The 25826-nt window shown below is 36.9% G+C and overlaps 1 protein-coding gene and 1 pseudogene across 17 annotated transcripts in view; both read right to left on the bottom strand.

Annotated features, from left to right (window-relative positions):
* Nucleotides 1-25826, bottom strand: part of NUMB (NUMB endocytic adaptor protein) — a 134262-nt gene that overhangs the window by 63078 nt on the left and 45358 nt on the right. For 5 of the 17 annotated variants that reach the window (XM_074327247.1, XM_019733382.2, XM_074327249.1 and 2 more), the window contains one exon: nt 8372-8456. The exons of the other annotated variants lie outside the window; for them this stretch is intronic. The gene's annotated coding sequence lies outside the window, so the exon portion shown is untranslated. The remainder of the gene's footprint in view (nt 1-8371; nt 8457-25826) is intronic. 17 annotated transcript variants of the gene reach the window in all.
* LOC109448209 (small ribosomal subunit protein uS2) lies at nt 9630-11776 on the bottom strand (annotated as a pseudogene).

Below are 25826 nucleotides of genomic sequence, written 5' to 3'. Positions count from 1 at the left end.
CAAAACAAAAACAGTTGTTCTCATAAAAATACGGTGCTAAATCATCACTAAAATAGAACGTTGTATAACAAGCACAAAGTACTTCATTTCTGAATTTTCTATCTTTGATTTTTACTATTTCTTATGATGTAGAGATTGCTTTCAAGATTTAGAGTGAAGAAAAATATTTTTTTTATTTGACCAAGTTAAGTGAAAAAATGTAAGGAATCCTAGACTCTCAGCCATCCAAGGATTTAGAGGTAGGTCATCTACTCAATCCCCTACTCAATCAATGAATCCTAAGAATTCTGGATTATATTAAATGTTGGTCTAAATAGCATAATTTCCCTAACAGGAAACAATTTATAATTTATTAAGTTGTACTACTGGCTCAGTGTTCCATTCAGGCACTGAGCCAAATGAATAGCAACAAAGTACAGCTTCATCACCAATAGTGAAATAAATACAGTATGTCGAATACTTAACTTACAAGACTAATAAAATTCATTTTAAAAGTTCATAGTCAGTTTTGTGATAAAAGTTAATTTACAAACAAATTCATGGAAAGGTAAAAAGAACAAAGGGTTGGGTTTTTTTTTGGTTTTTTTAACCTACTTCTCAAAGGAAACATTCATTCAGCTCCTGTATAAACCTAGGAGTCAGTAAATTTAAAATCTGTTTATATTTCAGGTCAACGTTTTTATTAACAGGCTACATGTTAGGCTATCTTGAATACTGAATTACGTTATTTCGGAAAAGTGCCACCTATGGCATTTTCAAATAAAAAAATTTTAAGAACAGATTATTCTGATTTTCCAATAGCTAAAACTAAACACTATTTTGCTTTATCAACCGTCAGACCAAAGACTTACAAATAACAACACATTAAGTCTTGGATGCCCTAAAAATAGGTATTTGAGAAGAGAGCACTGTCACTCTGAATATTGAAGCTCTCCAGCCACATACTCTCCAGCCCTGATGACCATCTAGACTGTGTGTTCTCAGCCAGGGCATCATGTGCTCCACAGGCTCTCCAGGTTCCGCAAATGCCCTAAACTTGCGTACAAATCTCAATGTACATGTGTCTTGTGCACTTTCTGGGGCCAGATTTTTCAACTTACATCCGAATCTCAAAGGATTCTGTCACTACCAAAAATGTAAGAACCACTGAATGAACAGTAGTCTGTGGTCTTTATCTATTATCTGACTTTAATTTCAGGTTTCTGCCTTACTAGTTTTCATCTTCCCACTCATCTTGTCCACAGAATTCTTTCTTTTGTTTTGATACATGGCTTTATTCACTCCTTTATTCACTCCTTAAAGATAGTAATGGAAAAATCAGAGCTTCACAAAATGAGGAAAGACGCTATTCAAAATTGTAGTCAAAGGTGGTTTCAAAAGCTGAACCTGTATATATTTGAGAAACATTTTCTTCTAACTGGTTACAAAACCAATTTTATCTTTTAGTTGATCATTTGCCTTTCAACTGAGAAAACAATTGGTGAGCTGGATTTACCTTTACCTTTTAAGGTTGGTTAAAACTTCAATAAAAACACGTATGCCCATCACCCCTGACCCCACACAACACAGATATACACAGACTGACTTCATTAGGATGGTGTTCTTCAAGAATTAAATCTTTGCTTATAGAACAAAATGGTTTTGCTCTGATATAGCAAGGACTGATTTAGCAAGGAACATCTTGAGGAAAAAGGGCAGAACTGCTGAGAATGCTAGCCTACTTTTTACACTGACTTTCCTTCTCTAAGCATCTGTCAAGTGTGGGATGAGAAAAAGGTGCTGGAATCTGGAGAAGCAGACTAGAATAAAAATATATCTGGGTCCAAGAATTTAAAAAAGAGAGACAGAAATGCCACTGGAAAAATTATAGAAATAAGAAGGTCAAAAACAGTACTGCTCCCCTTCACTGACAAATAACTTTACAAATTATGCACATCATCTCTTCAATCCTTTCAGCCTCTGATCAGACTCCTTCCTTTCCCTCACAACCCTTACGCTTTAGCCAAGCCATCAACAAGACATGTACCATACATCTTAAATCTGTCTGCTGCTCTTCATCTCCACCATCAGAACCATGGTCCAAGACAACTTTGTCTCTTACCTGGACTAGTATATAAACCATCAACCAGTACTTATCTCCATTTTTTCTATTGTTCCCCTCTGATCAACTATGTACAAAGTAGTTGATGTAAACTTTCAAAATGTAAAATGGATCATAGCATTGCATCATAGTTCCATGGATTTCCAATGCATCTTCAAATTAATTCAAACTCTCAGCATTCAGGGAGTCAGTATGGCATAACAATTCACACTCCTCAAGAAGGGCTTGCTTGGAACAGTGCCCAGTACATCACAAATGCAGTAGATGTTAGCCTATTAAGGTAAGGCCCCAGCCTGCCTCACTTACCTTGAGGTGGCACTCTCCTCAACTATGATGATCCTTTCAGTTAACTGCAAGTCCTTCCCACTTTGGGCCTGCTGTTTCCCTCTGTCTGAAATGCTTTTCTCTGAGACCCTTCAAGAACTGTCTCCCACTTACACTTAAGTCTGAGCCTAAGTGTCATCTCATTGATGAGGCCTCTTTTTCCTCTTTCTAAATACCATTTTCTATCATTCTTTATTGTACTACACTTTTCATTTCCTTCATTGTACCTTACAATTTTATATATTTATAATTACTTTTTTGTTTCATTGGTTAAACTTCTTAAACACCAACAGATGACTAAGCATCCATCCAATAAAGTATCTCGCTTAATGTAGGCAGAATTGGGTTCTGGTCTTTCAATCTAAAATAATCTTAACTAATGTAGGTATTAATCTCTTTTCACCAAGAAACTAAAAATTTGGTCACTAATATAAATATGTCACATCCTGTGCTATGATTCATTATACCTACACACTTCCCTTAATTGTTAATTAAATATAACCCTGTGTCTAATTGTGCTAGATGCTTGGAAGAGGAGGAGCCAGGATGAGAAAAGAAAGAGTACTTCCTCCTTTTAGGTCTTCAATGATACAAACATAGGAGAACCAAAAAGGGGGCATTTCAGGTATGGGACAGGTTGAAACGAAGAGTCATCATATGTATGTAAAAGTGTGTATTTCATCAAAGCTAAATCAATTGCAATATGCACCATTATTTTATTTTCTACTAAGAAAACAAAATACTGCCTGAATTGTTAATTAATAATTGTTCAATATCATCCATAGTAAGAGGCATTGCAGTATGAGACATGCTTCCTAGTTTCAAAGATGTTAAAGCTTGAACAAAATAGGGAGAGAAGAGACAAGAAGAGGAAGAAAAGAAGGGTGAGGAAAAGAAAAAGAAAATTACCATTCTGTTATTAACACAGTCTTCCAGGAACCTCAAGAAGTCTCAAGGATACGCAATATTGGTTATTCATTAAAGTTTGTTATCAGGAAGGGGAGAAACAGCCACTGAAAAGAGTGGTCACAGAGTAACCCTCGCTTTCTTCTTGTTTCCATTTTGCCTTGTATATCTTCACTTTTCCTTTTACTTTCAGCGTTAAACCCACTCTACCCATTTCCACATCTCATCTCCAAAGGACAAGGAAATTTGTCTTCCTGTTGCAGAAGAGAACAAGGATTTCTAAGCAGGCCCACACAGATATTTGCAACCCAAATTCATCCTATTTGGGTGGTCCAAAACCTCAAGGGATAAATTTAGTCACCAAACTAGTACCTTGAGGCATCTGGAAAAACAAAACAAACAAAGGTAAATCCTCTTGAAGCAATGTATTTCCTTCCTGGGCCTTATAGAAAACCCACAAATGTTTCTTCCAGGGAAAACAAGCAGTTCACAAATTCTTACACCAGGTAAATAAAAAGAAATCTATATCTAGGGACAGCATATGAAACTTCAGAAAGCCAAAAAAACCAAAGCTCAAAAGCAGCCCAAGCTAAAAATGACAGATTCACTCAAATGAACAACTATTAGGCAGCTAATTTATCAATAGCAACAATGGAAACCAGAAGACAGTGGAATTATTCCCTCCAATAACTAAAAAAAAAAAAATAACTGCCAACCCATAACTTTATACCTAATGAAATAGCTATCAAGAATGAGGGTGATAAAGAGACTTTCAGATAAAACACTGAGTTTACTACAGAAAAATCTCATTAAAGAGAATTCTAAAGAATACAATCTTCAGAAAGAAAAAAAGTAATCCAGATGGAAAAATCTGAAATCCCTGGGAGAATCAAGAGCACATAAAGTTGGAATTGACTTCAAATTCAGAGGCTCATTGTCACCATTTTCTGTCATGTTCACTGAAGAATAGAAAAGCCAATTGTTGCCAAAGAGAAAGAAATAGGAAAGGAAAGAAGAAGTAAGGTTTTACGTAGTAGCATTGTAAGTAAGCCCCTGGTTCCAGCTGTTCTTAAGGCCTATTGAAAGCTTCTCCTTGGAAATTGGGAGATAGCCCAGTATCCTTATAATTTAGATTCTGCTATTCACTTAAAAGAATGTAGAAAGAAGAAAGGCCAGAAATTAACTAAACAGAAAACATACAATACATGAAATCAAATTGTAGCACTGGTCTTTTGATAAGGCTAAGAAAATATATAAAATCTGTACGAAGACTGATGAAGGGAAAAGAGGGCACAAAAAATATTGGGAATAAAAAAAAGAGAAGGAAATATTATTTAGTAAAAATTTAAAATATAACAAAAGAATGCTTTGAACAACTTTATGCCAACTACTTTAAAAACGCAGACAAAAAAAAAAACTCAGACAAAAGGATTCCTAAAAAAAGAGGGAAAAGAAAAACTTGCTAAAAACTGACCTAACTAGGAACAGAAATACTAAATAAAACCATGTAGAACGTTGAATACATACTTCCCTCCCAAAATACTGAGTCTACATGCCACCTCCCCCCCCAAAAAAACACACCACTAAGCCCAGACAGTTGAACAGAAGTTCAACCACACTTTAAAGAAACGGATCATTCCAGTCTTATATAAATCCTTTTAGAGGGAGGAAAAAAAGATTAGTTCCCAACTCATTCTTCCCCCCCCTTTATCTGCGCCCCCCCCCAACTCTAGTTCAAGCCGTTGTTTCTCAGTCTAGTTGTGTAGGACACAGCTCCCTGGCCCATGCTGGTGTTATGAGCCTTGCACACATGGTAGCCCACGGCAGCACACAGCAGCTCATGCTGGCTGCCGGCCACTCATGCTGGCTGCCAGCTGCTCCTGGCAGCACACAGTAGCTCATGGCAGTACAGCAGCCCACGGCAGCCCATAGCAGCTCACGCCAACCTCCGGCTGCTCACAGCAGCCCAGCTCCAGGGAGAGCTGTTGTTCACAATCTTAGTTGGTGAGGGCACAGCTCACTGGCCCATGTAGGAATCGAACCGGCCACCTCGGGGTTAGGAGCACAGCGCTCCAACCACCTGAGCCACCAGCCAGCCCCCACAACTTATTCTTTGAGGCTGGCATAATCTGGATACTAAACTCAAATAAGGGGAATATAAAAAATAAAAATTATGGGCCAATTTCATCTATGAACATAGATGCAAAAATCCTAAATGAAATCCTAATAAAATAAATCGAATTGTATAGTATAAGAAAAGACCATCATGACTAAGTTGGGTTCATCCCAGCAACACAGGGTAATTCAACATTAGAAAAATCTATAAATGTCAATCACCACATTAGCAGAATAAGAAAAGATAACCATATGATCATCTCACAATGCAGAAAAAAATCACCTGACAAGATTCAATATTCATTCTTCACATACACACAAAATCTTAGCCAACTATTAACAGAAATGTCTTTAACCTACACAGTATCGATCAAAAATCTATAGCAAATATTATTCTTAACAGTGAAACATAAGGAGCACTTCCTTTTAAAAAATAGAAAATTAGGTACAAGAGTATCCACTATTAATACTTGTATTGAATATTACTATTGGAAGTCCTAACTAGCATGAAAGTCCTAAGGCATAAAAAAGAAATGGTGGGGACAACTGGATGACTCACTTGGTTTAGAGCGCGAGCTCTGAACAACAGGGTTGCTGGTTCAATTCCCATATGGACCAGTGAGCCGCGCCTTCCACAACTAGACTGAAGACAATGAGCTGCCACTGAGATGCTAGAGGGCGGCCAGATGGCTCAGTTGGTTAGAGTGGAAGCTCTTAACAACAAGGTTGCCAGTTCAATTCCCATGTGGGATGGTGGGCTGTGCCCCCTGCAATTAAAGATTGAAAATGGCGACTGGACTTGGACCTGAGCTGCGCCCTCCACAACTAGACTGAAGGACAACGACTTGCGGCTGTTGGGCCCTGAAGAAACACACTGTTCCCCAATATTCCCCAATAAAATGTTTTTTAAAAGAAGGAGAAGAAATGGTGTAGTTAGCATTGGAAAGGAAGACACAATTTGCATTCATACTTTAATAATTTATTTTTTAAAAGTGGCTAAACACACATCTACATACCAAACAGAAAATGGAAAGAAAAAAATGGAAGAATATATTATGTACAATAGTTAACAAGAAATAAGGTTTCTAATAACTAAATCTAAGAGAAGACTTGAGAGATCTTTATGGGAAAAGGAACAATTTACTGAAAGATATTTTTAAATATCTAAATAACTAGAAAGATATAACATGTTTAAGGATAGAAAGGCTCAATATGACAAAGAGAATTAAATGCATGTGTAGACTAAAAGCTACAGAGATCCTGGGCTTATCCACAAGACAAGTCCCCCCCCCTTTTTTTAAATTTTTCAAGTGTGTTTTGCCAGGACCCACCAGCTCCAAGTCAAGTAGTTGTTTCAATCTAGTTGTGGACGGCGCAGCTCACAGTGGCCCATGTGGGGATCGACCCAGCAACCTTAATAGCACTGTGCTCTAACCAACTGAGCTAACCAGCTGCCCCAAGTCCCATTTTTTAATAACAGCTTTGAGAGCTTGTTTGGAAGTTCTAGCAGAGGAGCACAGCTACCCATACACCCTTGACAGAAAAATGGTCCTCAACTCTATGGGGTAGGCTGTCCTCTTCCATTAAGTGGCAGCTTTGGGAGGGACGCACATGGAGCAGTGAGGAAGGGGACACCCACCTAGCCAGCCAGATCAGCCAGATCAACCCTGGAGATCAATGGGGTGACAGATGTTGCAGCCAGATCGCCCTCACATCCTAATTACAGGTTTTGAATTTTTGCATAATTGACTCATATTACTCACTCCCATTTATGGGTATTTTTGCAATTGGTATACAATTATTAGCCACTAATCACAGGTATTTTACTTTAACCAAACTGTAGTAATAGTTGATATGGCACTTAAGAATTCTGACAGCTGCAATGAACAAGCATGAGGGAAGGACACATGACAGTTTACAGCTAAGTTATGGTTGAATGTGCTATGGTCCCATTGGTTCAAAGGTCAGTCAAGTGTGCACATTCACCACAATGTAAGATGTAAGTTCTGATAACCACTCCTGCAAGTGATGAAATGTAGCCAACATTTCACATAACACATAAGATTTTGGTTCTTGGTAATTATCTGTGAACACTATCAAAACACCATCTCCTTAAAAGCCACCTAAAAATGTAAACATTTATTCTGAATAGAAATTGCATTTACAAGAGGAAAACAGACAAAACACATTCATAATACAGTGATCATACTGGGCTCAAAGGGTTACCTGTACTGGAGTTAAGTGTGGTCCTTATTTATACATACAACACCCTTGTACATGTGAGACCTACAAGCAGTTGCCCAATTGTTTTACAATAGATCTGAACTTGATCAAATGTTTGATTTTCTTTAGGTCCATCTTATTCAAATTTAATTTTGGTTTATGTAAGTGTTGTGATATTGTATACTGCTGCTTAAATTTGGCTTTACCCAAATTTCCTAATACAGAATTAGAAGTAATGATCATGTTTTACTGGTTGCTAGATGATAACATTAAGAGTTAACATTTATTGAATGCTCACTGCGTGCCCATCACTGTTAAAAGTGCTTTATATATATTAAATCATTTAATCTCCACAACAACCCTATCAGGTGGGTAATATTACTATGACCATTTTACAGATAGGAAAACTGAGGCACAGAAAAGTTAAGGAACTTTCCCAATGTCACACAAGTGAAGAAACTTAGGGATTCATACCTAGGTAGTCTCTCTTCAGAGCCCTAGACCATCAATTATTGTTATACTTCTTTTCACAATATTTAAAAGATACATATATTATGGATGAAAAAACTCACCATTAAAAAATTATCAGTGTTAAACATCAGTTAAGCAATACTAATATCAATACAACTTATCATAGGTTGATACTTCACAGCTATTTCAAAATTTCATGGCCATGATTAAGAGTTTTGAAGTTGGACAGACCTGTCTCTGAATCTTGGCTGTGCCCTTTACAAGCTGTGTGACTTTGGACAAGTTTCGTAACTTCACCAAGCCTCAGTTTCCTCATCTGTAAAATGAGAATAATAAACATCTCACAAAATTGTTATTAGTAACATAATTATTGCTACATTACACTGATATGCTAACTCCAAACAAAACACAGTACACAAAATAAAAAGAGGAGGTTCTCAATGTCTCCCAGAAAACAGGAGTTTATTATAATGATATAACAAAGATGACCACGCCAAGTCACTGGAGCAACTGTAAGACCCACACACTAACGTAGAACCACAATCTCCTCTAATTCATAATAAGTAATTCATTCCCCTAGATAAAAGTCAAATGTCTAGAAGTAAATTATTGGGTCTCTGAAATATAAAATACTGTATATACACAGAGGAAGAGACAAACAAATAAGACATTGGTATTTTTTCACAACTCCCACAAATCCCATTACACACATATCCTTTGTAAGACTAGTAGTGTTCAAGGGGCCCGAAACAGCAAGAGCTGTGTCAAGAAGGAGCAATTCCTGGCATTGATAGAAAGGAATTTTTATAAGACAAAAACAGAAAGAAATAGACATGTCACTATCGTTATCACTGAAGAATGATTATGTCCATTATACCTGGCATTTTACTAGTCAAAATAACTTAAATTGTCAGAATCTCAATAAAATAATTTTAAAACAACCACATTTCTACCAATACCTGGTAATGTATCTGTCTGTGATAAGGTTAGGTGTTTCTTTGAAGGGAATGATTTTAGCAATACAACGTAAAAATCTTTTTTAAAAAGGAAAAATAGGAATATTTTACAAAAATCCTATAGGATAATTTTGCTAAATGGCTCATTAATACATTATCAAGGCGAGTTTTTATGAAGATCGCCAGTCCAATAATTGAATTATATTATTAAAATGACTTATCACATAAAAATAATTATTAAAATGATGTGTGTTCATTGAGGCTCAAAGATTTGGTTAAAAAAAAAGAACTTTCACTCCCCAAAATATCCACTTTTAATAAATAATTGCAAAATGACCTTCAAATTTTCTTAATAAATTTGTAAAAGTATCTGTCCCAAAGATCATCTAATTTTTACAAAGTACTATTTCTTAAGAAAATTTATTAGTCATACAGGAAATGTTTAAGCAATCCTTAAAATACCTATTTTATAGGATATGAGGTACTCTAGGTTACTAGGCCATGAACTCGAAACAAAAAACTCAGTTCCTTCTGCTCTGTATCTTAACAATTTGGAATTTTTCTATTTGATCAGCATTTCCTTCACTATTTTACTTTCTCTTAAAGAATAATTTTTTGTTCTTTCTACGAATCCTATAAATAACTAATAAGGTAAAGTTGGTTCAATCACAACTCATATGAAGTTTCGGTTTTTTTATTTGTTTTGGAAACTGTTTCTTTTCCATCAACCTTATTTCCATTTTGCTTAAGAATTTGTGAAGAACAGCTTGGACCCACTCATCGGTTGGTCCTACCCATTCAGTGGCCTGAGCAGTGGGGGCTGCAGACCAGTCTTCAGAGGGAGCTGAGCACCTGGGGCTTCAGTAGGAAACTGGTGAGTAGGCACAGAGGGCACCTGCATGCCTTCAGACCAGTCTGCGACCTCAGGCTGAGCAGCAGTCAACTCAGGAGCTGGAACAGTCCATTCACCCTGAAATTCCTCCTTGGTCACAGCCTTTTCAGCAGTGGCCTGCTCTTCCTTTTCAATCTCTTCAGGGTCTCTGTAGAAGCAGAGATCAGGCATGACCTCCCATGGGTGTTCACGGAAGATGGTACCACACATGCGCAGAACTTCCCAGGCTGGCATCCACCACCTCAGACCCACGGATTGAACACCACTGTTGTTGCAAGGCATGGCAATGTCCGCATAGCGCAGAGTCTGTGTTACACAGAGCAATGGTTGGCAAGTTAACATGTGACGCCTCTGTGAGAGGCTGGTGGACTGCCCTGAGAGCGGTAACCACCAGAAGTCTCCGCTCCCAGAAGGCTGCCTAGATCTGGTTAGTGAAGGTCCCAGGAGTGAAGCGGCCACCAATCGGAGTGGCTCTGGTGGCAGCAGCAAACTTCAGCACAGCTCGCTGGCTGGTACTCCTGGACGATATGACACTGACATCAGCTGGGTTTTCAATGGCAACAATGGCACGGGCTGCCAGCTTCTCCCAGATTCTTTTCAGATTTATGATGTAGTAGCTATCACTTTTCCGTTTGTAGATGTACTGTTCTATTTGGAAGTCAAGGCTGGTGCCACCTAAGTGGGTTCCTGCTGCAAGGAATTTGAGAAAAATTCCCTATAAGTTACGTGGGAACCAAGAACAGGGCCGTATGGGTCCCTCTCTGGGTAGCGCAGAAACTGAAGATTTCAATTTAGCAATTTTTAGGTAAATTTTTATCTTTATATAACTTAGAGAAAATTTGAAAATACCACCAATTATTTGCTTTGTCAATCTCTCTCTTTCTCACACATTTTTTTCTGAACTATGTGATAGTAAGTTGCAGGCACTGTACCATTTTAATCCTCAGTATTTCTATGTATTTTCCTAGGAACACGAACATTTGCTTAGAAAACTACAGTACAGCTAACCAAATCAGTATTGTATCAATGTTAAAATGTCTATTACATAATTACAGTCCAGATTCAAATGTCATTAATTTCCTTAAAAATGTCCTTTAAAGCTACTGATTTCCCCAGTCCAGAATCCCATCCAGGATCATGCATTGCATTTGGTGGTAATATCTCTTTAGAATCCTATCATCTGGAACAGTTCCTCAGTCTGTCTTTCAAGACTGATATCTTTAAAGAATACAGACCAATTATTTTGTAGAATGTCCCTCAATGTAGGTTTGTCCGATGGTCTCACATGTTTAAATTCAGGCCACAAATTTTCTTTTTTAATAAATTTTATTGGGGAATATTGGGGGACAGTGTGTTTCTCCAGGGAGCTGTCCTTCAATCTAGTTGTGGAGGGCGCAGCTCAGCTCCAAGTACAGTCGCTGTTTTCAATCTTTAGTTGCAGGGGGCGCAGCCCACCATCCCATGTGGGAATTGCACCGGCAACCTTGTTGTTGAGGGCTTGTGCTCTAACCATCTGAGCCATCCGGCCGCCCCTCCAGAAGCTCAGTGGCAGTTTGTTGTTTTCAGTCTAGTTGTGGAGGGCACAGCTCACTGGCCCATGTGCGAATCGAACCGGCAACCCTGTTGTTCAGAGCTCATGCTCTAAACAACTGAGCCATCGGGCCGCCCCAGGCTATACATTTTTTTGTAGGAATGTCACAAAGTAATGCAGGGTCCTTCTCACTGCATCATATCAGAAGCTGTAAGAGGCTACTGGGTTCTATTATCAGAGATGCTTACTTTGATCATTTGGTTAAGGGGTACCTGCCAAGTTTCTCCACTGCTAAAGTAACTGTTTTTCTTTTTGTAACAAGTAAATATTTTGTAAGGAACTAGCTTAAAGCTGTGTAAATATTATATTCCTCATCAAATTTTCACCTAGTAGTTCTGGTGTGAAAGTATTATTTTAATTTTTCCAAAATGGTCAATTTCTGACTGTAACAGTTCTACATTTGTATTTGCTCTTTTAAGGAAAAACTTTCCCTCCTCCCCACTTAGTTATTTATTCAGTCATTTACTTATAATTGTGTGACCCATTGGTTCTTATTTTTCAATGGGCTATAATCTATAACTATCATATATTTGGCCAGTGGACACTTCTGTAAACAGGTTCTCATTCCTTTTGACATGTCCTCATCATTCTTTGACTCCTTACTCTGTGAAACAATATGTTCTAGGCTCCTCGTGTACTTTCCCTGATCTAATTCTTCCTGGGATCAGACATTTCTCTAAGGAGCTCTCGTTTCCTTTTAGTGAAGAATTGTTTAGAATCTAACATATGAGAAAGCTAGATGTATTCATTGTTATGAAAGACGTAATTACTTCTAGGCCCTCTTAGCAAACAAAGCTGGAATATACATACATACACACATATATGCATTTGTGTGCACATACATATGTATACATACAAATATACACGTCTAAAAGAGAAATATACATAAAAGTGTATGCATGCATACACACATATTTCTCCATCTTTATATAAATATTAAGAACCATGAGTTCATAGCCTCTAATTCAAATCTACCGCCACAGGGTTCATTCTAGCCTTCTTTTCCATATATAAAACTCCATTCTCCAACAATGAAAAACCTGGCTCCCATTATCCTCCATACATTATCCGTTTGTTCAATCCTGGACTAGATAGAAAATAGTTTCAAAATTGCCAGTTCATACCATTCCAAAAGAAACCCCAGCCTACAAACTAGGGTCCATTATTTGTTTATAATTGTTTTCATTTTGAGTTTGAAAGTACACTATGCTCAAAATTAAACTGACTCTCAAAAAATCTTTACGTAATGTGTTTTAAATTCTAACTTGCTAGATTTAGTTAATCAGACTTCAAATCTGTCATCCAACATATATGCTATCTTTCAAAACTTTAACTTAATATTTGATCAATATGCTATGAAGGGGTCCAACCAAGCTGTTAATAAAAATGTGACCAGGAATATTAGCAAATTGAATCCAACAATGTATAAAAAGAATTATATACCACAACCAGGTGAGATTTATCCCAAGTATGCAAGACTGACTCAACATTATAAAATCATTTTATGGGGTGGCCGGATGGCTCAATTGGTTAGAGTGCGAGCTCTGAACAACAGGGTTGCTGGTTCAATTCCCACATGGGCCAGTGAGCTGTGCCCTCCACAACTAGCTCGAACACAATGAGCTGCCGCTGAGCTTCCAGAGAGGCGGCCCAGTTGGTTAGAGTGCGAGCTCTTAGCAACCAAAGGATGGTGGGCTGTGTCCCCTGCAGCTAAAGACTGAAAATGGCAACTGGACTTGGAGCTGAGCTGCGCCCTCCACAACTAGACTGAAGGACAACGACTTGGAGCTGATGAGCCCTGGAGAAACACACTGTTCCCCAATAAAAACAACAACAACAACAACAAAAAACCCACAAAAAAACCACTAAGATACTTTTTAAAAAAATCATTTTATATACTCGATCACATTAAAAGGCTAAAAAAGAAAAATCACATGATCATATCAATAGATACAGAAAGACATCTGCCAAAATCCAACACTCATTCATGATAAAAATTCTCAGCAAACTAAGTCTAGAGGGGAATTTCCTCAACTTGATAAAGAACCTACAAAAACCTACAGCTAACATCATACTTAATGGTGAGAAACTAGAAGCCTTCCTGATAAGATCAAGAACATGACAAAGATGTCTCCTCTCACCATTCCTTTTTAACATCATATTGGAAACCTGAGGTAATGGAATAAGTCAAGAAAAGGAAATAAAAGGTATCTAGATTGGGAAGGAAGGAATAAACTGTCTTTGCTCACAGGTAACATGATCACTTATGTAAGACTTCTCTCAATGATCAAGTGGGCAATGGAACCAAACATGAGTATGCTTGCTCTTTGTGTATAGCCTTTCACCCAGTTACTAACTCATCTACCTGATTAGGAAGCAACCCACATTTCTACATCTTATTCAGAAACATGTCTCAAAAGACTAGTATTTCCTTTTCCTATATCAGACAACATCTAAGCATGCCTTCTTAATTTAATTCTATATTCTAAAATGTAGTTTGTAAAAAAGATTGTGATTTGAACCAGAAAACGTCCTCATTCATTCAACAAATATATTGAGAACCAAGGACATGATGGAGGTAAGGCAGAGAATGAACCAAAGTCCCTACCTTCCTTGTGGTATATTCTATTGGGGAGATTGTAAAAAATAATAAAGAAATAAATATATAATGTGATATAAAGAAAAATCAAGCAGAGTGAGAGGAAGAAAAAATGTTGGGGTTGGGGGTGGGTGAAAAGGAGGATGCTCTTTTAAATAAAGCAGTAAGAAAAGGCTTTGCTCATTAAGTTATATTTGAGCCGACAGATCTGAAGGTATTGAGCAGCGAGAGGGCCAGCCCAAGTAGATAGATGGAGGAGAGGATTCCAGGTCAAAGGAAGAGCAAGTGCAAAGGTCTTGAGGCAGAACTATATTCACTGTGTTAGAGGAATAGCAAGGAGATGCTGTGGCTACAGCATCCTAAGTAAAGGAAATGAAATCAGAAATAAAGCCAAGTGCTTCATGGGGTTTCATGGGATATTGCAAGTACGTGGATTTCTGTTCTTAGTAAGATGAATGCCATTGGAGGGTTCTGAGCAGAGGAATGATGAGATTTATATTTTTAAAGGATCGCTTTGGCTACTGTATTATAAACAGATCATAAAGCTGGAACCAGTTACAAGGCTATTAAACTAACCCAGGTGAGAGGTGGTAGTGGTTTGGACCAGGGTGACAGCAGTGGAGGGAGGTAGGAGAGATGATCAATTTTCTATTTGTACCCCCAGCCCTAGGAGACACCACATCTGAAGCAGCAGTTACAAAAAGAAATCACCAAATGAATACATTTTAAATAATCCAGTCATTTTCCAGGCCCTTCCCAAACTGGTAGGATTCTGGCTCTATCTTAAGAGTGGAGCTAACAGGATTTTGTTAATGAGTTGGATGTGCAGAGAGAAAGTGAAGAATGAGAGATGACCTTAAGGGTACTCGCCTGAGCAATCACAAGAATGGAGTTGCCACTTGCCAAGATGCAGGAAACAGAATGTGGGATAGGTAGAAGGGGTCACATCAAGAGTTTGGTTGTTAAGGCTGATAAAATGTAAAAGTTTATGAATGATATAGTTTTACGTCTAACTTTTGAAAATGGCGAGCCCCAAGTCTAGAACACGTTACATTCATCATTAAATAGTCCTAATCTCCAAGTCTGAATGTAGTAGTATCTCCTCCCTCTGAATCACCCCTGTTTTCACTTCTTACAGCATTTATTACCTTTATGTACTATAACTAATGGTACATGTCATGTTCCTCAGAACTTAGGCACCTTGAGAGTAGAGTTCATGCTATGTAGTAAAAAGGACCATCATTTATTGAGCACACTCACCAATTAGCTAATTTAATCCTATTATCACTTCTAATATTAGTATTTAACACGAGAAAATTCAGGTTCAGAGATATTAAGTAACTGAGGTAAAATTACACAGCTCATAAATAGGCTGACATTTAAACTCAGGTTTGTCCGAATCTAAAGCCAATGTTCCATGTTGTCTTTAATCAACCTCAGTACCTAATTTAAAACCTTGCCTGCAAAAGGCACCTACTATATTTGTATTGGATAAATAACTAGATAAAAAAGTAACTCTTGTCTTTGGACAGAAAGTGAATTATAGTCAGACCAATGATCAGATCAGAATTGGAAGAAACAGGAAAAAAGGATATGAAAATCCTCAATAAGGCTTACAAAGCTTGGCAGAATTTAGCCCAGGCCTATCAGGCCATCCATGCCGGCCTTCTTAGATGCCTTAAAACAGCCATGGTTCATTTTACCTTAAGGTTCCTAATCTATAGTTCTGATAACCTTTACTTTTCCCTAAATTAATTCCATTCATCCTTCAGAGCTCTGCTCAAATATCACTTCCTCAAAGTGGCTGCCCTTGACCACCACCTCTCACTTGAACTAAATCTCTATGAGCTCCTAATACCCTGTACTTCTCCTTTATTTATCACAATATAAGTTAATGTGTACTTAATACCTCTCTTCCCCACAAGAATATAAGCTGCATGAGGGCAGGGTCTTTATATGCTTAGTTCACTGCAATGATTAATATATGCTTAATATTGTTTATAATATTAATTATAAATTATTAATCATATTATTTAATAAATGATTCAATAAGTACAGATAGCTATTAGAAATTATTACAGAGTAGATTGTATCAGACCAATTTTCCTGGCAAGAAAATCTGGATTTAAAAACAAACAAACAAAAAAACAAGGCTGCCAGCCTATGAGAAGCCAAAACACCAGAAAAAAAGGAAATGTAGATTTAAGCCTTACATTCTCCACAACTTTTTCTTCCCGAGGCAACTAGCTTCAGATTCGAGCTTTTGACAATCTCACAGGGCTACAGAGACAGAATTTAAGAGTTCAGGGCTTATTAAGACAGGCAGGATCTGAGGGGCTAAGATTCCAGAGAAAAGGCAACCTCAGAAAAGTGAATCTGGACATCATGTCTTGCTTTGCCTTAGGGTATTTACCGAATCCTAACCTGGATGGGGGCAAGAGGCCAAAACCAAGCAAAGTGCCTATTGTAAAGCAAAACAGGTAAGCAGAACTTTTGGTAGCCTCACGGTGCTACGAAAAGAAAAACTCAGGGCCTGCCAAGAAGGGGCTCTGGCAAACACCCCAGGATTCCATTTGATACCTCTGAAAGACAACACTCTTGCAGTAAGGGGAAACTGGATTTAAAGCAGACCTTAAGAAGCCTAAAACAAAGACTCAAGTCATCTCAATGCTGTATTGGATCAAGGTCATCTGCTTTTACTTTTAACTACCACCAGAAGAAAATTAAATCCTCTCTAGAGAACAATATCATCATCAAGAGCCTCTATAATTTCTTATACACAATGTCTGACATTGATTTTTTTAAATTACCAGGAATGCTATGAGACAAGAGCAAATGATTGAAAGCAAAGAGAAAAAGCAGACAACAGAAAAAGACCAAAAGGGGATCCAGATATAGTAATTATCAGACACAGACTTTAAAATAGCTGTGATTAATATGTTCAGGAAACTAGATGACAAGATGAGAATTTTACCAGGGAACTGGAATCTATAAAAACAAGTAAAAAATAAGTAAATTGAAATTCTATAATTAAAAAATATACAATATAAAATTAATAGTAAAACAGATGCTTGTAACAGCAGATTGGACACTAAATGAACTAGAAAGTAGTTCAACAGATATTATCCAGATAAGAACAGGGGGGAAAAAAGAAAAATACAGAAAAATGCATAAGATATAAAGGATGCAGAGAAAGATCTAACATACAGATATCCAGAATCCCAGAAGGAAGTGAGTAAAAGAGTGGAGCAGAAGCAGCATCAGAAGAAATATTCTAAACCTAACAATAGACATCAAGCGACAGATTCCAGAGGGTGTATGTAACTCAAGTGTCTTAAATACAAAGAAAAACACTTAGAAGTATTATTGAAAGCTGATGAAAACCAAACATATTACTTCTCTAACAAAAACAATGGAGTCAAAAGACAATCGGACGATGAAAGAAAATAAATGACAACCTGGCGTTCTATGCCCAATGAAGACACCCTTGACAAAATAAAAAGTGCTTTCAGACAGAAAATAACATTCACTACCAGTAAACTCAGACTAAAAGAAAGGAATTATCTATGAAGAAAGAAAATAGTCTCAGATGGAAGCATGGTAACACAAGAAAAGAATCAAAACCACTACAAAGAGGTAATCTGTGAGTAAAATTAAATAACTAAAATAATAAAATTAAAACAAAGAAAAAAGGAAATAAAAGGGGAATGTTAAGCAGAATGGAAAGGATGTAAGGTTGCATCATCCAGAAAATAACAGCAGTAGACTGTGAACAATAATGGCCATAATAACTTTGTATCTTATGCACATTCCTTTATGTGACTTTGCTACTCCTCTTATCAAGAGGTGGAATCTATTTACCTATCTCTTGAACTTGGGCTTGACCATGTGACTTGTTTTGGCCAACAGGACATTAAGAAAAAGAGCTTGCACATTGGAATTTGTCCTTTCTTGCTACTCTTAGAACTTTGAGACATCAGATCAATGAATCTGCCTGTTGCAAAGGCCACATGGAAAACACACTTCCCACCACTATCCTGACCAAAAGCCTGCCAACCTACAAATATATAAGTAAGGCTATTCTATACCATTTGGCCCCAGTCACACCACCGACAGACCACAGAGATAAATACAGCCAAGCCAAATGCCCACTCACAGACTCGTGAGCTAGTAAGTGATTTATTTTAAGCCACTAAGCTTTTTATGAAGGAAAAACTAACATATAAGTATCTAACTACATATAAGTAGATCAGTGAGGCTCAAACAAAGCTGACACTGCTTCCCAGTGGACACATGGCAATGTCTGGAGACACTTTCGGTTGTCACAACTGGGTGGATGCTACTGGCATCTAGTGGGTAGAGATCAGAGATGCTGCTAAACATCCTACAAGGCCTCTACAACAAAAAATCCAGCCCCGAATGTCAACAGTGCCAAGGTTGGGAAACCCTGAAGTAAAGCATGACAGAATGAGGCAACCTTCAGAACAATCCTACCCAAACTTTCTGCATAATGAAAATGTTCCGTATCTGTGCTACCCACTATACATTTGGCTAATGAGCACTCGGAATGTGGCTAGTTTGATGGAGAACTACAGTTCTTATTTTATTCCATTTTAACTTTTAATTTAAATTTAAACAGCCACATACGGCTAGTGGCTTTTGTATTGGACGGCACACATCTCAAACTTACATGTCGTGAATTCAGAGTAGTGAAAATTAGGTTGGATCATAGTGAAAACAATGAGTTTGATAAAGTTAAGGCCCACTGTCACTTGCTACAAATAAATATTCCAAACATTCTTCACCTCAATATCAATAAATTCTGAAATGTACTATACTGATCAAATAAACTGAAAAAAATTTAATAAATTTACCATGTCCTGCAATAAAAACAATTATTCATGAAATGCTGGCTGACAACCATTAACTAGAGGGCTTTTCTAGATTATTAGCGTGAAAGTCCTAGGAATTTCCTTTGCTTTTTTTTTTTAAGTCAAAGTGATTTAAGAACTAACTGTTGAATGTTAGAGGCCTTCAAATTGTACCAAATGAATAGCTTTTAATCAAATCATTTCAGGTAATTAAATATTCATTTACTATATTACTTACTCCTCCTGCAGCAGTTCACTATCCTTTCTTATCCTCTTCTCTACCCCCACCCCATCTACTACAAGACAAGGAAGAAGTTGGTCCAATGCTGGTACAAGTCCACAGATTTTTTTTTTTTAACTTGTCAGCATTAAGTAGGTCAGTTTTTTGCTCTAGTGAGAGTTTTGGCAATAGGTTTTCTTACTAGAATACAGTGGCTAGTCTGCCTGGTAAGCACATACTACAAAGTAAAAACAAGACTGAATAACTCTCCTAAAAGAAGAACAGGCTGCCTGATTTCTAGAAGAAAATCCCTGAGTCTTAACTGAATACTGCCAGGAAATTCTGACAGAAAACAAAATGAAACAGAAATAAAGAAAATTCCAATTCAAAATTTGTTCTATATAGTGAGATCTAAAGATTTTAAAGGCCCTCAGTATCTAGCAACCCACAAAGATTTTGTTGGGACACGGATTATGTGCTCAACCCAGTTCTAATCACAAAGATTATAAATTTAAAAAAAGGTAATACAGGAGACTCGATCCATCAGATGTTTTGTTAAGAATTCTAATGGAAAAAACCTTACCACTACAATGAAAAGCTGGAAAACCTTTTCCTTGTAAGACAGAACTTCCTTGTGAGGAAATCTTTTTTTAAGTTGGAAATAACTTAAAACTTTTAGTGATTGTATTACAGCAGAAAGTTTGGTAGAAGTTTATTAGAATAAATGACATACATAATTAGGTTATTCTTATTTCTTTAAAATATCAGTATTGTCTCTCTACTGTGGGTCTGAGACCTCAGTTTTACATTTTTGATAATCTACATCAAATATTAAAGAAGAAATTTGACAGGTACACATTCAATCAGTTAATTTATTTCATATCACTTCAAAATTTCCAGCAGGGTCAAGATTAATATTCCCTATTAAGAACAGTGGTTCAGGGCTGGCCCGGTGGCTCAGGGGTGGTTGGAGCGCTGTGCTCCTAACACCAAGGTCGCCAGTCCGAGACTGAGAAACAATGGTTTGATCAGGAGTGGGGAGGGGAGGCGGAAGAAAGGGGGTGAAAAAAGAACAGTAGTTCAAGAAAATTCCAAAATTTTGATAAATCCTAGAAGACAAAAATACAAACCTTACAAGACAGATCACTAGTTGATGTAACTATCGAACACACATAAGCTCACTAGGAACAAATTACATGAAAAAAGAATTCATTGCGACCAATATTCACATTTCTATAAGCTGACATTCATTTTACCATACTGCACTCACTGTTTAGAAGCAAAATATTTAGAAATTTATAAAATTCCAGATAAAATATAAATTCCTGAAAAAAGCCAGAAACTCACTAACATTCATCTTAAGAACTTCTGAAAGAAATGAAATGTACTGCTAGACTTTTTATTTTCTTGACGAAAAGGAGGTTCTCTCAGTCAAGAAGCTAGCCACTCTCTTCTCCTCTGCCAGATGTCAAAAGTAGATCAAATCAAATTTAAATGAGTAAATAATTTTATCTCTGAAGGTCAAAATATACAACAGCTATATTTTAGGTTGGTGCAAAAATAACTGCGGTTTAAAAAGTTAAAAATAATTGCAAAAACCGCAATTACTTTTGCACCAATCGAATAGGAAAAAATTCCCATTATCATAACGAATTAACACATTCTCATCTTTTAGTATATTGCTTTTGAATACACTTACTCCTTGACAAAATGTCATAAAGTTAGCTGAATGTCATAAATAACTAAGATAGAGATTATTTTCAAGACCAACAAAAACCACCAAAAGATATGAGACAGTAATTAATCTATTTTGAAATTTCATTTATACATAAAGCAGTTGAAGATAACAAGGTAGTTAATTTGCTACATGGCCCATCTAACTTCTATTCATTCCTTCAATTCTAACTTTAGTTCCCAGAATTCAGACAGTACCCAAGATGACTACGATACTTTTGTGAACCCTGGAATCATTCTGGAGCTAGTAAGCTAATAATAGCTCGTTAACAAAACTACTGGGGTGGGGTATGTGGCTATGTACCCAAAAATCCACTCCATCCTTGAGACCAATAATCACCTTAAGAGAACTCTCTCCACCTATGGATGAAAAAAAGCTTCCTTAGAGACAAAAACCCAATGAACTAACAATGTTTCTATTCTCTAATATTTCCTTTTTTTTAAAAAATTGTATTGGGGAATATTGGGAACAGTGTGTTTCTCCAGGGTCCATCAGCTCCAAGTCGTTGTCCTGCAACCTAGTTGTAGAGGGCGCAGCTCAGCTCCGAGTCCAGTTGCCGTTTTCAATCTTAGTTGCAGGGGGCGCAGCCCACCCTCCCTTGCAGGAATTGAACCAGCAACTTTATTGAGAATTTGCGCTCTAACCAACTGAGCCATCCGGCCGCCCTAATATTTCCATTTCTGCTTGTATCTTCTTATATCATAGTATTATCTATGAAGACACAGTTCTTCTAGCTCTAATACTATCATTTCTATAATTTTCTCTTTCATTATCAGCATTGTCCTAGCCATCTCAGAATCTACTCTTCTGTTCATTTAAAATTCCACCCTAATCTCTGCCATTAACTTGTTTGGGACAGGGAGTGAAATTCCAAGGTATGTTTGTTTTTTTAAAAGACTGTTTTTTAAAAGACAGTTTTTGGCAAAAACTGACAGATGGTTTGATGTTACATACTCATATATGCTTTTTGTTCTATTGTTCTTTTGCTCTGTACACTGTAGCTCCAATAGGGATGTAATACAGTAATATTATAGAATACTGGACTTGAAGTCAGACAGACGACCTGTGCTAAAAACGTGACTGCCACTTTCAAACCATATGACTTTAAATAAGTCATATAATGTCTCTGGCCTCCATTTTATACATGCCTTCTCTCTTAATAAGGTGGGGAAATAAAGCTAATACTATTCTTATGTCACTGGTAGGGAAATATGTGCATGATGAAACAACTTTAAAATCATATGTTTAATAGTCATATTTAGTCACTATTTAAGATGGGACCATAATGTTAATCTCCTGATTTCTACTGGTATTCTTTCTGCTCTGATACACTACCTTAAACTACATTATCAGAGACACACTGGTTATGGGTATCACCTTACTCCATAGGCTTACACGCCAAAAGACCACCAGAAATTAACGTTTTATCTACTTATCAACAAAAATTAAAAACAAATGCACCCAAAACCCCTATAACATAACCCATGTTATGAAGACATAACATGTAAAGAGTATTTTAAAAATAAACAAAAAAAGGACAAAAGACAATGACAGATCAAAGTAAGAAGTATAAAAACAATAAAAATATTTGGTCCAGCAATTATTTCTAGGAACTATACTATGGGCATAATATAAGTATACAAAGATGAACATTAAAAATGTTCATTGTAGCACTGTTTATGCTAGAAAAAATTGTAAATAAATATAAAAAGTAGGGACCGGTTGAATAAATTATGGTACGTCTAAACTGTGGCATTCAATGTAGCTCTTAAAATTATGAAGTGCTAACAGAAGCCCATCATTTGAGAACACATTAGACTACAGGGATAGAGGGCAAAGGTAGTTTGAAAAAAACATTCTAAAGTTATCATTGCTTTGATTTGCTTTTAGAAACAGTAATTAATCTATTTTGAAATTTCATTAAACATGAAAGCAGATGAGTTTTGTGTTTATCAAAGGAATTTTTTAAATGTTATCTACTTAAACATCAAAGATCACATCCTTCTTTGAAGCCTTCCCCAATCCTCCAGAGCAAGTCAGATATTCCTTCCACTGGTTCCCAAATCACTCTTCAGATAGCTGTGTTGTAGTGGTCATTATCCTTTACTGTCTTCTTTATAAGATTGAGTTCCTTGAGGACAGAAACTAGATCTTAAGCATTTTTGTACTTCTGATACTTAGTCCCAGCCCACAGTAGGCCCTCTATAAAATGCTTGTTGAATGGCTACATTCAAATTCCACTTTTCTACTTATCAGATACAATATCTGAGGCAAATTTTTAAACTTTTTTCAGCAACAATGGGGACACAAACCCATGACTTATTTTATAACAGTGTGTGGGGTTAAAGTACCATGTATAACAATGGAATACTATTTGGCAGTAAGAAAAGATGATATAGGAACATTTGTGACAACATGGATGGATCTTGAGAGTGTAATGCTGAGCGAAATAAGTCAGACAGAAAAAGCAGAGAACCATGTGATTTCACTGATATGTGGTATATAAACCAAAAACAACAAAAGAACAAGACAAACAAATGAGAAACAGAAACTCATAGACACAAACAATAGTTTAGTGGTTACCAGAGGGTAAGGGGGGTGGGGGGTCGGAGAAGAGGGTAAGGGGGGTCAAATATATGGTGATGGAAGGAGAACTGACTCTGGGTGGTGAACACACAATGGGATTTATAGATGATGTAATACAGAATTGTACACCTGAAATCTATGTAATTTTACCAACAATTGTCACCCCAATAAATTTAAAAAATAAATTAAAAAAAAAAAAAGCACCATGTATAAAAAGTATTTGGCATAACTGGTATATCGAGTGCACCAAAAAATGCTACTTTGCTGTCCTTTTTCTCCCGATGACAGTGCATCATAAAAAAGTTAGAGAAACTCATCTCCTTAAAGAGAACTGAAATGCTTGAAATGAACTGCACAGACAATAATCTTGCAGAAATTTAAATTTAAAAAAATAATTTCTTATCATCAATAAATTTTTCAACACATATTTTTGGAGGGCCTATGATGTTCAAAGAATTAAGATAAATCCTATGTTGTATATTTATATTGGGTACACAATGTACCATAATTAGGGTAGAATCTATGATATGTCCAGGCCTCAATTACTACAGATTCTGTCATAAAACATTTTATAACATAGAGGGGATGTACACATAAAAAAAAACTATATGCATCAAAGGATGAACAATATTGCAAATTTTCAACGTAACATATATGTAAAATAAAATTTTAAGTTACTAAAACAAAAACAAAATTTCCAGTTATGCTTGTTAAGGACCATAATAAAACTACCATTTCTAATGGTGAAGATTCCTTTTCTCTTTTGTTTCAGACAGCTGTGAGCACCAATGATACAGACCAGTGGTTCTCAAGCTTTAGCATACATCAGAATCACTTGGAAGGCTTGTTAAGGTACAGATTGCTGGGTCCTTCCTGGAAGGGTTCTGATGCAGTAGGTCAGGGAAGGGGCCCCAGAATTCATATTGCTACCAAGTTCTCAGATGATGCTAATACTGGTCTAGAGACCATTTATATAGGTAATTCGGCAATCAAGTCCAGTCTTCCCCAGGAATTTTTGTTTTCTGACACCATGGAGAAGATTACCTCTCTTTCTCAGAGACTGCAAATCCAAAATAAAAATAAACTGGAGTTGCTTGCAGCCATCTTCCCTGAAAGCTACCTGTCTTAGAAGACAGAGGCAAAGGAAAACAGCTGAGAAATAAGGAATAAAACTGAGAGCCCCTGACAGTCCTTTGAGCCCCTCAATTTCTGCTAAATCAGATTTGACTCTGGATTATTCAATTACTTGAGCCAATAACTCCCCTCCCCCTTAAGCTAGGTTTCTGTCCCCTGCAACTATTAGAGTCCCAGCTAAAACTGTGGAGTAGGAGGGGAAAAGATGACGGCACGCGGCTCTAATAACAGAGACATCCATGAGAATACTAATTGAGAGTGAAACAGCAAACTTTTAGATGAGATAACATTTTGGCTATAACCTGTAGTCTGAAAGAAGTTACTTGGAAACTGACTTTCTGGCTAGAATTTGTGACCAAAACCTTTTCACAAATAAGCTTCAATGGGGACTGAAGGAAATTAGAGACTTGTGCCTTAATCAATATCTAACCTCACTTAACTTTATTAGCTGTAGTTCACAGTGAGCACAGATCTCTGTCTAGTCACCCAGTGTCATAAAATGTATCCAGCCTAAAATATCAATAATTGAAATGTGTGATGTATCCCTCCAGTCATTTATTAAGTCTCTGTTACATAAAGATACCCTGATTCATATGTCCAGCAGATAGAAGTTCACAAGAGAGAGAACCAGATTTAGGAGCCATCTGTACTGAGATGACAGCAGAAGCCAGGAAACTGCAGTCTGCCAAGGAGATGACGTTCTGAAAAGATCCTTAACCTGATTCACAGACGAGCTTCAGGGGAGACTAGAAAGTTCCAAAACTGCAAATAAAGTAAAACAGACATATCTGTTCTTCTGGTAAGAGGGGACATTACTTATGTCAGATTCTGAAAGGAAGGCAAGACCCCAAAAAGGGTTAAGAATTACTGGTGTAAGGAGAGGAAATATCAAAGATGAGACCTATGAAGAACACTTATATTAAGAAGAAAGATTCAAAGGAATCTATCAATTACTCGGTGCTTATGAGAAATGTGCTATGCGCGTTACAAATCATATTGCATTTAATACTGGTAACAATCTTGTGAGATGAGTATTGATAACTCAATTTTGCAGATATGAAAACTGAGGCACAAAAAAATTAGGTAACATTTTACTAACCAC

This window comes from Rhinolophus sinicus, linkage group LG03 (genome assembly GCF_036562045.2).
Source record: "Rhinolophus sinicus isolate RSC01 linkage group LG03, ASM3656204v1, whole genome shotgun sequence".
Classification (NCBI taxonomy): Eukaryota; Metazoa; Chordata; class Mammalia; order Chiroptera; family Rhinolophidae; genus Rhinolophus; species Rhinolophus sinicus.
Note: the sequence above shows the minus strand (reverse complement) of the source record. Positions and strands in the feature narration are given on the sequence as shown.